Below are 14082 nucleotides of genomic sequence, written 5' to 3'. Positions count from 1 at the left end.
TCTGAGAGCCCCAAGGGTCAAGATTAGTTGACTCTGTTGTTATTCCTGTGGAATTCCTACCCTCACTAGGGTTCACAATCCTTCCTCCTATTCTTCCATAAGAGTCCTCAAGCTCCATCCATTGCTTGGATGTGGTTGTCTGAATCTGTCTGAGTCAGCCACAGGGTGGAGATTCTCAGAAGACAACCATGCTATGTTCCTGTCTGCAAGCATAAATATATCACTAGTAGTATCAGGGATTGGAGATTGTCCATGGGATGGGTCTTAAGTTAGGTCAGTTATTGGTCGGCCATTCCCCCAGGCTCTGATCCATCCCCAGTGCCTGCATTTCTTGTAGACAGGATAAATATTAAAGGCAAAGACATCATGAATTTTGCAGACAAATGGATTGAACTTGAGATTAACACCCTGAGTGAGTTACCCAAGACCCAAAAGTACATGCATGGTATATACTCACTTATAAGTGGATATTATCCATAAAATAAGGATACCCATGCTACACTCCATAGACTCAAAGAAGCTAAACAAGAAGGAAGGTACAAGCAAGGATAATTCAATCACACTTAGAAGGGAGAACAAAATAGTCATGAGGCAGATGGAGAGAGGGAACTGAGAGGGAGAGGGGATGGGGAGAGAAATGAAGATTCAGCATCAGGTGTGGGGAGGGACAGGAGAGATGGCTAGATGACTATGAGAATGAATGGGAATCTGCAACTGAGGTGAGGTGGGAGGTGGGAAGCATCTCCAGGGAGAGCCAGAGATGTGGGATAAGGGAAACACCCAAGAATCAACAGAGGTGATGTTAGCTATAACTCACAACATTGGAGATACGGGACCTGAAGAAGCCACATCCTTTAGTCAGGCAGGAATCTCAGTGAGCAATGGAGATACCAACCCACCCTACAAAACTTACAACCCGAAATTTATCCTGTGTACAGGATTTGATCCCATATAGAGCTCTGTGTTCCATGTCTCTCTCTCTCTCTCTCTCTCTCTCTCTCTCTATATATATATATATATATATACATATATATATATACACACATATATACATACATAATATATGTGTGTATATATGTGTGTGTGTATATATACACATATTTTTTCTTTGTTCTCTACTTTTACTGTTTTGATTAACATGTACCAAAGGGACTTTCTTTTCTGATCCATTCTACTTGGTGTCTCATTTGCTTCTTGCACTTTTATCTGCAGCTCTTTGTTTCAGGTTTCAGTTAAGGAATTTTCTTCTACAATTTTTTTTGAAAATATTTTTAAGATCTTAGCACCAAGTGCTTCTCCTTCCTCTACCCCTATTCTCCTTCAACTTGATCTTTTCCTAGTGTCCCATATTTCCTGGATGTTTTGTGCCTGGAGTTCTTTAGATTTACTATTTTCTTTGGCTGACATATTCATTTCTACTTTCTTGTCTTCTATGCCTGAGATTCTTCATTCCATCTCCTATATTATGTTGGCAAAGTTTGCCTCTGTGGTTCTCATTTGAATTTTTGAATTTTTATTTCCAGATTTCTTTATTTGGATGTTTTTTATTGATTCTATTTCCCCTTTCATGTCTTGGACTGTTATTTCTTTTGTCTTGGATGGTTTTATTTATTATCTTCCACTCTTTGCCTGTGTTTTTATAGAATTCTTTAAGGGATTTTTTTTCATTTTTTATTTCTATGTACTTGTCATATTCATGCAGACTGTTTTGAAGTCTTTGTTCTTGTGCTTCATCTATGTTGGAATATTTGGATCCTGCAATGGTAGAATTGCTGGACTCTAGAAGATACATATTGTCCTGGATGTGTTTGATTTTGTTTTAACACCATTGTCTAAACATCTGGGATTGGGAAGATTACAATTTTAGGTGCTGACATACGATCATGTTTTTGTTGTGTAGGTGTTTATTTCTTTGTTTTTGTTTCTTCTCTGGTTCTTAAGAGAGTGTGGTGGTTGTGTGTTGCTTGGAAAGAAAAATGTTCCGTGGTCCAGATAGGTGTGGGTCCTGGGGCTTCCAGCTAAAATATGTTTCTTTGTATTGTGACACTTAGTAATGGTGATGAGCTGGGGGTGGGAGAAGGGCTTCACAAGAGAAAAGAAAGGTGTTCCACCAGAAATGCTTAGTTAGAGCCTCAGGAATGGAGGAAGAGATTGAGGAGAGGCTGCAGCAAATGGTCTTCTACAGAGCAAAGGATGATACTAAGTAAGCTATTGGATTTGGAAGAATGGAGGGAGAAGTAAGAAGATGCAGTTCCTCTACCTGCTTCCCTGGTCAGAGTGTCCTGTCCTGTAGGTTACTAGGGATTTCCTGCTGGAATTGAGGGCTGGGATGAGTTGCAAAGGAGGTTAAGAAGGGAAGATCCGAGGATTCCACTGGAGATAAGGAGGGCAGCTACTGGCTCTCTGCTGCCAATCTGGGGATGAGACTGGGGGATTAGATCTGGAGGAGAGAAGAAAAAAACAGAGGAAATCTGCAGTCAATCTCCCTGCTTCCCTGACAGCAGTGGCTTGTCAGTTCCTAGAGAGTATCTGTTGAGCTGAGGATGCGAATAAATCAATAAAAATGGGGAGAAAGGCTAGGAGGGAAATATCTGTGAATCCACCTGAGATGGCAGTGGGGTGGGAAAGATGCCTTCAGCAATGGTTCTGCTGCAGAGCTCAGGTAGAGACTGGAGGATTTGATTTGGAGGTGCAGAAAGAGAGGTGAAAGTCGGTAATTAGCCTACCTGCTTCCCTGGCCTGTGTGTTTCCAGGGAGTCTTAGCTAATTTTTAAGAGTTTGGACAGATTTGCCTGTGATTATATCTAATTTAGCTATAGTCCATAATATTTAAAAATATATTGTTGCATTTGATTTTTTTAATATTCTGTAGAGTGTTTCCTATTTATTTTTATGAATATTGGCCTGTACATTTTATTTTTATACTTTCTAATATTTTATAGAAGGGTTGTGCAGATGTCACCAAATGAATTGGAAACTCTGCTCTATGGAGAATTCAGGTCAGAAATCTTCACTCTTTGCATATTAAATTTATCTCCTTAAAAGGCCTTTCACCTGCACTGCTGGTCTTAATTACTGAAAATAAAACACAATGTATTTCACAGTCTATTTCATCTCTTGCTGCCATTAGCAACAAAGAGACCCTTGCCTTTTCAGTAGTAAATCCTGGTAGACTTCTTAGATAAAAGCCATGCATGAGTGTGAGTGCCTACCAAGGGTGTGACTCCTTGATCTAGCTCAACTCTCACATTAGCTAACACATTAGTTCCAGTGGTCATTCATCAGCGTAACCCTGTGAGAGTCTTCTCAGGTCAAGACTCTGGCAGCTGATACCTCTGGTAAACTGATTTTCATTGTGAGCCTTTGTGCAGAAGTTGCCACTTAGCTATGGTTTAATACAAATTTAGTTACTCTCAGCCATCTGTACTATTACTGAGAAAAAGTAAAAATAAATGATTCTTGTGTTTTATAGAACTTTTATCAAAGTCTATGGTTATAATTGGTCTATCTTATTACTGATATTATTTAGGTATACTTTACTATGCCTAATTTGTACATTAAGCTTTATCATGCATATGCATAGGGCAAAATATCTTACATACTTAGCTTGGCACTTTATGCAGTTTGAGGCAGCAACAGAACATATTGGTATATATTCCCTGTAGAGAACTAAGACAACTGTGTTTGCCTTTCTCTCAACAGTTCAGTGTGGTGATTTGCAATGTGTCCTGATTTCCTATGGGTGTCAGAATAGTCATTGGTTCTTTTTGTCTTTGTAGGTTTTCATTTTAGATAGATGAAAGTGAGGTACCTCAGTTTCTTTTGATGTGGAAGCTGTAATGGAAGTTTCTACTTGGCAATGTTCTAGGTTTCTAAATTCCATTATTTTGTTCTTTGTATGCTTCCTTTCAGACTCTCTCCTCTTATGGGTTCCTTGCACATTGACATGAGGCTGCCAGCATACACATGTCGTCGTTGGTTTCTTTTTCTGCATATCATGCCTTTGTTGTTGGGTGGTCAATACAGTTGTCATTATTAGAAAACATAGAGTAAGCAGTGGCAGGTTGTCAATCCATTTGATACCACTTACTTCACCAGTTTTTCTGGTTACAATGTCTTTTTTTTTTCTAGATTACTACACACTTCCCAAAATCTTTCTTATAACCTTATAGTTCCTTCCTGCTCATTAAGCCCCAAACTCACACTTGTTCATTTATAATTCTTGCCATCGAGAGAAGGGGACAATGATTTACAAAGAACTTCCTAGTATCCTTTATGCTAAGCTGTGGTGCTTAAGTTTTTATTTTTCAGATTACAATAAATCTCTTTTTTATGCCTTTTATATAGAAATTTAAAATGGTAAAAAGCAATAGCAACAACAAAATCTTTTTTTTTTTGAGTCAGCTGTGTCCAAACTTTACACTTCATAAAGTAACTTAACATTATGTGACTCAGTTTCAGCCTAAAGAAACCACAGGCAGGGGATTGCATGTAGCTTAGCTATCATCAAGGTGTTGACAGAGGATGACGAAGTGACTTGTCATAACAACAAAGAGAGGGCTATTGGAGAACAGAAGACTGACAAGATTGCAGCTCCTGACTGCACTGGAGGCTCTTCTCTGTGCCACTCACATATTTCAAGATATTTTTAAAAAATATGGAACTAGAGCTCCTACAAGGACAGTAACTGAATAATAAACACAGCTAAATCAAGTCATTCCTCTAAAGATGATCACTTTTTAAATATCTGAGTGTGGTTTATGTAAACTCACTTTCCACAGTATATGAACATGATGAAAAATCTTGCCTATTAACTTTATTTAACCAGCAGGCAGAATCGATCTGGCTTTTGAAAAGAATGTTTGACCTTTGTCTCAACATCTTTTCTTTGACTTGAAGATGTTGATTGATTAACTAATCTTAGGGAATGATACATTGTTTGCTTGTACTATAAGCTTTATGCTTATTTTACCAAGAGAAAAGACTCTTCAGTTACTTCTGGTACACAAGTACCCATGCTCATTTAGAAGGTGTCAGAAGCCCTTTCTCCATAACTCTTGCTATTTTCCTGACATACCCAGCAGACCTTGACAAGTGCAGCCTTTGAAGCTCATTTCTGTAGTGGTAGGAGGGATGCCTCACTTCTGCCTAAGAAAGCTTTACTGGCCAGTGTTCAGTTCTATGAAAATGAGCTGAGACAATCTCACAGCTTGCTCAAAACATAGCTGCTTCTCCTTGCTTCATTTCACCGGGTTTCTGAAAACAGCTCTGAATTACTTGTTGCTTTTAGTCATGTCAATTCCTCCACCAATTTGCAGCATGATTTTATTTATTTCTTTTCTCTTCTTTTTTAAGAAACACCAGATTCCTTAGGGACTAAGGCAGAAGAAGATTTAAAATAAAGATTTGTCATGCTTGGGAAGGTGTTCTTGGTGCTTTTCCTATCCATAAATACACAATTTATATTTATTTAGGGTGTTTTAGCTTCTTCAATAGGATAAAAGTGTTTTTGACACTTCATGAGAACAGTGAAGAGAACTGAGTTTTTGCTGAGCTTACAACTGAGCTGCTTGAGTGGCCATGAGAATATTAGAAACGCACTTTGTAGGTTTAAGGATGCAGTGCCGTCTTCAGGAAAACAGTGTTGTTTATATCCCAGAAAGAAAGCATTTATTTCTTTTAGTTTTACTAACAGCAGAGGTAGGAAAAAGTTCCCCCTCCTCTTTCTTGACTAGAAGAAATATTTGCAAGCAATAAAGTAAACATTAGATAGCATCCTTATCTACAGTTGCACAGATGGGCACTGGAAGTGTTAGTGTCATCTGGCACTTTAGAGATGAGTTGAGAAGTATTAAAATAACACTAAGAATAACATGAAGCATCGATTCTCTTTGTGTCTGATCAGCATCATCTAAGACCTTGCCAGAAATGCAGAGTCTCAGAAGCTACCCTGGACATAGTAGATCAGAAACTCTGAGATGGATGTTCATCCATCTGTGTTTAAATAAGTCCCATGGTGATTCTATGTTGGGAGAATTTGAGAATCATTGGAGTAGGGCATAGGTCTACCTAGAAAGCCTTTTTACTGGCTTGTTTCCAACTGAACCGATAAGCAGACACAAAGAACATATTATTCTGTGTAACTTAGGGCATCATAGAAAAGTATGGGCATATTGTTAGTCTGTGAACACAATCATATTCTTACCTAATTCCTCCTTTGTATAAGGATAGATTAGGGAGAAATCTATTATATTCAAAATGATAACTGTGTTACTTTCTTCTAATATTGCATATAGAAGTTCATTAAGTGAATCGAGCTTAAAAGTTTATGAAGAATTGCAATGGATAGGAGCAAGCATGGATATTTTTCATCAGTTTTTCTTGACTTCTCTTTTGTGAAATATAACTTCTGTGCCACACCATACATCTCTCTCTCTCCTCATGAATTCATACTCTTTCTCCTGTTTCACATTACTCATTGTCTATCACACCATAAATAACATCTTCACATATTATTTTGAATATTTATTGAGTATCTCTTTCAAAAAGAAAGTATAATTCTCAGGAGATGGCATATACTTTGCTCTTTTAGCCAACACCCGATTCAAAGTGACTGAAACACAGTCTTCCTACAGTATCCTTTGATAAACATTTGTGGACTTACTAGAAGGCACAGTGTTTTTATGCATTCCACAACAACAGACAATTTCTAAAGCATCAGGTAAAAGAATATCAAAGAGGGGCCATAAAGTCCTTGAGACTTACCTGATGAGGCATTTATTCCGCTTACCTGGGATGACACATCGTTTCCTCATTTGTACAGCCATATACCATGCCAAGTGACAGGAGAATACTTAATTCATAATTGGATATCAAGCAAATAATATTCCATATGATGCATACGTTCAAAAGGTTCAATTTTTTTTAGGTTTATTCTTCATTTTATTCTTTTTTAAAAAAATATTTTCTTTATTTACATTTCAAATGATATCCTCTTTTCTGGTTTCCCCTCCGAAAAAAAAACTTATCCCCTCCTCCCTCCCCCTGCTCACCAACCCACTCTCTCCTACTTCCTGGCTCTGGCATTCCCCTACACTGGGGCATAGAGCCTTCACAGGAAGGCTTCAAGGGCCTCTGCTCCCATTGATGACTGACTAGGCCATCCTCTACTACATGTGCAGTTGGAGCCATGACTCCCACCATGTGTACTATTTGGTTGGTGGTTTAGTTCCTGGGATCTCTGAGGGTACTGCTTAGTTTATATTGTTGTTCTTCCTATGGGGCTGCAAACCCCTCAGGTCCTTGGGTCCTTTTTCTATCTCTCTAGCTCCTAACCCTAACCCTAATCTTATATCCAATAGACGGCTAATATCCAATATACACAAAGAACTCAAGAAGTTAGGCTCCAGAGAACCAAATAACCCTATTCAAAATGGGGTACAGAGCTAAACAAAGAATTCTCAACTGAGGAATACCGAATGGCTGAGAGGCACCTAAAAAAGTGTTCAACATCCTTAGTCATCAGGAAAATGCAAATCAAAACAACCCTGAGATTCTACCTCACACCAGTCAGAATGGCTAAGATCAAAAACTCAAGTGACAACAGACATTGGCAAGGATGTGGAGAAAGAGGAACACTCCTCCATTGCTGTTGGGATTGCAAGCTGATACAACCACTTTGCAAATCAGTTTGGCAGTTCCTCAGAAAATTGGACATAGTATTACCTAAGGACCCAGCTATACCGCTTCTGGGCATATACCCAGAAGATGCTCCAACATGTAATAAGGACACATGCTCCTTTGTATTCATAGCAGCCTTATTTATAATAGTCAGAAGCTGGAAAGAGGAATGTTTCTCAACAGAGGAATGGATACAGAAAGTGTGGACATTTACACAATGGACATTACACAATTTACTCAGCTATTAAAAACAATGAATTTATGAAATTCTTAGGCAAATGAATGGAATTAGAAAATATCTTGAATGAGGTAATCCAATCACAAATGAACACACATGGTATGCACTCCCTGATAAGTGGATATGAGCCCAGAAGCTCAGAATACCCAAGATATAATTTACAGACCACATGAATTTCAAGAAGGAAGATCAAAGTGTGGATAGTTCTCTCCTTCTTAGAAGGGATTACAAAATTGCCATGGGGGAAGATATAGAGACAAAGTGTGGAGTGGAGACTGAATGAAAGGTCATCCAGAGACTGCCTCACCTCGGGATCAATCCCATATACAGTCACAAAAAACCAGACACTATTATGGATGCTAACAAGGGCTTGCTGACAGGAGCCTGATATAACTGTTTACTTGAGGGGCTCTATCAGTGCCTGACAAATACAGAGGTGGATGCTCTCAGCCAACCATTGGACTGAGCACAGGGTCCCCTATGGAGGAACTAGGGAAAGGACCCAAGGAGCTGAAGGGGTTTGCAGCCCCATAGGAGGAACAACAATATGAACCAACCAGTACCCCCTGAGCTCCCAGGGACTAAATCACCAACCAAAGAGTACATATGGTGGGACTCATAGCTCCAGCTGTATATGTAGCAGAGGATGGCCTTTTGGTCATCAATGAGAGGAGAGGCCCTTGGTCCTGTGAAAGCTCTATTCCCCAGTGTAGGGGAATGCCAGGGCCAGGAAGCAGGGGTGCATGGGTGGGTGGGCAGGGGGAGTTGGGGAGGGGATAAGGGGTTTTAGGAAGGAAAACCAGGAAAGGGGACAACATTTGAAATGTCAATAAAGAAAATATATAATATAAATAAATAAATAAAGTGTAAAAATGTTACCAAATATAAAGAGATATATTTAGATGGAGATAACCTAACATCTACACAATAAAATGGAATAAATCAACACAGAAATAAAAGATATTTAAAAAATAATATTTTTGCCCTGTGTCATACAGTACAAGTGCATTTCAGATCAGTAAGTGGTATGAAAATTGACTTGCTGACTTTCTGTAGCATAGTGTTACCAATTTAAAAATTTAAATATTTATTACTTTTTCCTTAGAATTCTATCATTCTGTGTATGACATAAAATTACATCCTTGTCTAATTCATCATTGTTGTAAGGAGTATGTTCCAGGTTTCTTCTTTTTAAGCTAAAGAGAATCAATTATAACTATTGAAAGATATATTGAACTTGAGAGTGATCTCTTTTGTAGCCTGAGAGTAGCTTAAGTTTGGGTGACTTTGCTAAAAGATAATTCAGTTAAATCCATTATAGTAGACTCTGGAAGACTGAAAGAATGCTGGGCCACCATTATTTGAAGCTGTTTTGTTTTATTCTTAGGATTTCCCTGGTGACATTTAAATAATGATTAGGAAACAAAACCATTTTTTCCCCCTAAGCTGTGGCTACTCATTTCAGCTGTCACTGTCACAACTCCTGGAAAACAAGACTGCAAAGGAAAAGAACCATGGTGGCCCTGTTTGAGAATCCCTAGAGACAGCTTGGCATCTGGCAGATGGAAAATAAAAATAGCAGATTTATGTTTTACTATTTCTAGATTTCTAAGACAATAGACTTGTCAGGAAAACACATGATTAAAATGATGATGAGAAAGCACAGCTATCCACGAGTTACTTTAGAAAACTCATTTATGTCTTAGGCATTAAACTGGCATGGTTACTAGAGAAACATAGTTAGAAATGGCAGTAGCAACATGCATGTGGAAAGGATAGGAGAGGAAGAGAAAGGCTAGATGTAGATATCGAGGAAGGGAGGAAGGGAGGGAGCGGGGCATTGATTTGGTTTTCATGAAGTTTGGTTTATGAATGATCTCTGAGGCAAAAGTACATTTTTGTGGAAGAAAGGCCAAAGTCTCAAAAGGACCAAATCTTGATTTCACAGGCTGAGGAGGATGTCCTACTTTACTGTGTAGGCAGAATAGAAATAAGATGCTTCTCCCTGGACTCGGGAATTGTTCGTGTGCTTTAAATGTTCATGTGCTTTAGAACTTATGAAATGCCTGGACATGAAATATAGAGGTGAAAAGTTTGTCCAGAGAGTGTTTGTAACATGTGAGGAAAATAGACACATAGGTAACAAATCTAATCCACATTGTATAATTGAGTCTCAAGAAACTGGAGTATATTAATATTATTAGGTTATAAACACACTTTCACAGTAACATTATTTTCTTGTCTGAGTTAGCACAATACCAAGTAAAGAAAAATTCCAGTATAATGCAGCTACTTTCTAGAAATTTATATTAGTATGTTACTCTTTTTATTTTCCCAATTCATCCATGAAAATTACTGAGACTGCAGAATTCAATATGTATTTTGTTAAAATATTAGAGTGGGGTTGCCTTGTCTTTTAATCGTTCCTCCTGGTGTTGCTTACCTAGTTCTCATAGGTTTTACGGAGATACTGGTGCTACTTAGGAAAGGACTCACGTCTGTGGACAATGTTATCTAACAGTTTTGAGGATGGCAGGGCAGGGTGACTCTGTGGTACCCTTTCAGATTAAAAGGTGCATATACTTTCAGGAACATAGGAAACTTACTGTGAGTCAGGGGGGTTCTCACTAAGGCAGGTTAGATTCTGATTTCACTGGTAGCTGATCACCGAGGCAGACATACTTGCTCCTAGAGGATGAAGGTACAGTTGATGAGCTCTACAGGCAAACAAGCAGCATCTGCTAACAAAAGAGCTTGAGGTCCATGAATGTGTGCTCGATGGGTGCTCAGGTAAAAACTAATTTGGTTGCACCACATCTAGTGCTGTCATCTCTGTCCTTTCTGCATTGCATGTAAAATAACTGGTGTATATGTTCATGCGTATTGCTGTTTTCCAGTTTCACATAATGATCAATGGTATATTTTCATTGGCATCGAATGAAAATAGAGTTGGGTAAATAAGTACTGGTTATGTGACTATCTCCCCTTTGGCCATTAATGACATGCTTATTCCACTAACATTTATATTTCAGTGAGCTAGTAAGTTCTCATCAGACAGCAAATCACTGCTTATCATGTTTAATAAAATAATTTTATTTTTCACATATCAACATAAAACCACAGACAGCTTTATAGCTTTTTTGGAATGCAAGTTTTATTCTTAAGCCAATCTTTCCTTGAATGGTGGTAAATTGCTTACTATTTTTAAACAAAAGATGCTAGAGGGCTAATAAAATATGTGACTCAGAACAGTTCTTCAAGGATCCTGAGTTATATTCGCATCACCCATGTTAAGTGGCTCACAATTGTTTATAACTCCAGATCTGATGCTTCCAGATATTGAGGGCATGACACTCGTGTACAAATCCATACCCACATCCTCTACACATACTTTTAAGAGTGAAACAAATCTTATTATGTTATGAAATAGTTTTGCCCATGAAAGAACATACCAATTCTAGTACCAAATGGTCAGTCCTGAAAACATACATACACATAAAATTATGCAGACTGAGAAGGTTATATTTAGGCATAAATCTGTTTCTACATATATAAATGTAACAACAATGAAAGAAAAAGAGGCTGGGGATTTGGAAGCAAGAAGGAATAAGTGGGATGATTGTAGGGAGGAAGGGAAGGGAGAATGATGTAATTATATTGTATCAAAAATAAAAGAGATAAACATGATGTTATATAATTTTCACATCAAGTCAAGCATTGCATTTGAGTAAACATTAAATATATGTATATTTATTAAAGTTACATATATATATATATATATCAGAGTAGTATAGTCTAAAAGACAAGCAACAGGGTATATATAACTCATCTGTAGAATGTTTGCAAACAATTATAAAATTAAATGGAAATCAGTTTGTTGTTATATTGCCACAGACACGAAGCATTCTAAGTATTGGTGAGGAAATACACCTCGCAGCAGGAAATGCTGCCTGCTGTCAGCATACAGGATGCTCCTTTTAATTCTTCAAACAATCTTATAGGTTATAAGTGACCCTGGCAGCAGTGGGAGGGATTGAGGGGCCAGACCCAGCACGTTGGCTCAGCCAAACTGGCAGTCCTCCAGTGGGCCTCATCAAGGGAGATGACAAAGAGGAGGGTCCTGTTACTGAACAAGGAAAGAAGACTACTTTGAACCCCAATGCCAGAGAGGTCAATCCAACAAAGCCCCTGCTATCTGTGAACAAATCTACCAGTACTCCAACTTCTCCAGGGCCCCGTACTCATTCAACACCTTCTATACCGGTGCGGACAGCAGGCCATTGTAGGCTCTACAGTCCCCAGTACATTTCATATATACCTCTGATCCACATGGGACCAGCTGTACAGGTCCCTCAGATGTATCCATATCCTGTATCCAATTCGGTGCCTGGGCAGCAGGGCTAGTACCGGGGTACAAAAGGCTCACTTCCCCCTCAGTGCTCTGACCAGCACCAACCAGCCTCACCCCTCCGATGATGCAGGCTGCTGCTGGCCCACCCCTGATGACTGCTACACCTTACTCCTCCTACATCCCAGGTCAGCCTGCCATGATGCAGTCCATGGCACACTACCCTTCACAGCTGGTGTTCCCCCCTATGCTTCAAAGTAATTCACGAATGTTGACATTAGGAAGTCATCCCCAGGCCATCGTGTCATCCTCCACTCCTCAGTACCCTTCTGCAGAACAGCCTACCCGCTAAGACTCTATGCCACTGTTCACCAATCCCATCCACACTATGCCACGCAGCCGCAGCAGCCGGCCACCACACCTACTGGGAGCCAGCCACAATCCCAGCATGCAGCCCCCAGTCCCGTTCAGCACCAGGCGGGGCAGGCCCTTCACCTGGGCAGTGGACAGCCACAGCAGAATCTGTACCATCCAGGGGCCCTAACAGGCATGCCACCTTCTCTATCACCGGGACCTTCTGCCCAGTCCCCTCAAAGCAGCTTCCCCCGGCCAGGCCAGCTGCTGTGTATGCCATCCATCCCCACCAACAGCTGCCCCATGGCTTCACCAACATGGCCCATGTTACCCAGGCCCATGTCCAAACTGGAGTCACAGCAGCCCGGTCCCCACACCCTGGGACTCCCCACCCACCCCAGGTGATGGTGTTGCACCCCCACCTAGGGCCATGGGGCTTCTCCCCAAGGCAAGGTGCCCCCGAGTGGGGTGCCTGCACTCTCAGCTTCCACACTCTCACCCTACCCCTACATCGGACACCCCCAAGGTGAGCAACCTGGCCAGGCGCCTGGATTTCCAGTAGGAGCTGATGACAGGATTTGTGAGTTCACATTAGCTGGGGTAATTTGTCATGGAAGAGCTGAGGGGCTGCAGGTGGGCATGATGCACAGGTTCTGGGTGGGGATTGAGGGGTCTTGGAGGCAGGGCTGTCCCAGAGGGCGCCCGCCGAACCACAACTGTCTATGAAGTATGTAGGGTGGGCAGAAGCCACAGTCGCCGCAGCCAGGGGCTTTCTCCTTGCTCTGTCCTTTGCTTCCCTCCGTCTTCCCTCAGTTGTGATCCAGCAGTCCCCCTCCCGCTCTCAGTGACCCCTATTGTCTCCTGACTTAGCTGAGGTAAGGTTAGCGCAGCAGACCGGGCCAGACTGGGGCTTGGGGGGCTGAGCTGGGCAACTGAGTAAAGTCTCTGGCCTACTGGGAAACAGCGATTGACCTGTGCTTCTGACAGTCCCCTGACACTCCTCGAGGAGGCCGCTCATCCCTACACCCCTCAAACCCTGGCAGAAGGACATTGACAGAAGGACAGCTGCTCTGGTTCTAATGCTCCTGCTCTCTCTCTCCCCTCCAACCGGTTCAATCTCATCCCTCCCAGCAGCTCCCCTTCCACCCCCACCCCCGGGGAACTGAAGATTGTCCTGGCCGCGACCTGAGACCTCCATGAGTGTAGGAAAGAGTGATCTATGTCTCTTCCCCGCAGCAGCTGGGACCAGTCTGAGCCCCGCCCCCAAACCATTTCCCTTGGGGAGTTGGGGAATTCCTGCCAAGCACCTTGAATGGGAGGGGGTCCTTCAATCGGGCCAGGCTGGGGTCCAGCACGGGTAGGGGAGTTTCCTGTTCTGCAACAGCTGGGTCCCACCCAGTCTTGTCCTCCCATCCTCTCATCTATTCCCCCCCCCACCCGGAGACAGAAGATCTTTTATTTT

At 41.1% G+C, this 14082-nt stretch overlaps 1 pseudogene; it reads left to right on the top strand.

Annotated features, from left to right (window-relative positions):
• Positions 1-760: 760 nt before the first annotated feature.
• LOC116081043 lies at positions 761-13288 on the top strand (annotated as a pseudogene).
• Positions 13289-14082: the final 794 nt, after the last annotated feature.

The sequence above is a fragment of the Mastomys coucha genome, unplaced genomic scaffold (assembly GCF_008632895.1).
Source record: "Mastomys coucha isolate ucsf_1 unplaced genomic scaffold, UCSF_Mcou_1 pScaffold6, whole genome shotgun sequence".
NCBI lineage: Eukaryota > Metazoa > Chordata > Mammalia > Rodentia > Muridae > Mastomys > Mastomys coucha.
This window is presented reverse-complemented; position numbering and strand designations above follow the sequence as displayed.